Here is a 1,088-nt window from a genome sequence, read left to right as displayed (position 1 = left end):
CCGGCCTTAGGCAGCGAAAGATCATGTCAGTAGGTTAGTGTTTTAGCGCCTATAAATGGCTGCTTGCATTGTATGCTTCCCAGGAAGTTGAGGTTGTTTCAGAATGTTCTCATCACCCAGATCTACACTATAAATGTCGTTATTGACTTTTTTTTTAAGTCTTAAAAAGAAATCGAATTCACCTCCAGTCTGCAAGGTCAAGAAGCATAACCACTATACTGCAGACCCTATTGACTTATGATAATAAAAATGCTAATTATTGAAATGACAAATAACATTTGTATAGGACATATCCCCACTCAACAGCAAACTCTATGCGCTTTCATTCATCCAGTGCCAGATCTGCGACAGACATCGGCGATCATGGTTCTCCATTCATTCCTTTGCTCGGATGCTCTTTAAAAAGCTACGTTTCCCTCATCTTTCCCTGTTACCCATTTGTTTAGGTTCCCTAAGTAGGTTGCTCTGGGCCTACCCCTGCCCCGTTTGCCTTCAGTTTTGCCAGTGAGAGCTAGATGTTCAAGATGCGCTTCACAATATACATGTATAATATTATCATGTGTGTTTACATAGACGCTTACACAGACCAAAAACAATAACAAAACAAACAAATCAAAACAGACAGGTAAATCCCACTATAATCATGCCCTCCCTACCCCCCACTCCCCCTCTCTCTCTCTCTCTCTCTCTCTCTCTCTCTCTCTCTCTCTCTCTCTCTCTCTCTCTCTCTCTCTCTCTCTCTCTCTCCTCTCTCTCTTCTCCTTCCCCTCTCCTCAGCCCTTGTTTGAATCCATATATTCCCAGACCACCCACTGCAGTTAAATGATAAAAAAGATATGAATTAACTTGAAGTTGAAAGGTAGACAGAGGAACAAGTATTGGTTTATTTCATTTCTCTATAGATCTAATCGAAAACAGCGTTAAAAAGATTACTTTTTGTTTTAGTAAGTTTTACAGCACTTGCAACAAAAATATGTATTATGTTGCCAGTTATCAAGGTGCCGAAGATAAGAGGTGCTATATAGAGTAACATACAGACACACACGCAGGCACGCACGCACGCGCACACACACACACACACACACACA

General features: G+C 41.2%; 1 protein-coding gene across 1 annotated transcript in view; it reads left to right on the top strand.

The window, feature by feature from the left end:
- Positions 1 to 1,088, top strand: part of LOC101845260 (putative methyltransferase NSUN7) — a gene marked incomplete in the record, with an annotated part of 81,153 nt that overhangs the window by 71,790 nt on the left and 8,275 nt on the right.

This window comes from Aplysia californica, unplaced genomic scaffold (genome assembly GCF_000002075.1).
Source record: "Aplysia californica isolate F4 #8 unplaced genomic scaffold, AplCal3.0 scaffold00449, whole genome shotgun sequence".
In the NCBI taxonomy this organism is placed as follows: Eukaryota; Metazoa; Mollusca; class Gastropoda; order Aplysiida; family Aplysiidae; genus Aplysia; species Aplysia californica.
Note: the sequence above shows the minus strand (reverse complement) of the source record. Positions and strands in the feature narration are given on the sequence as shown.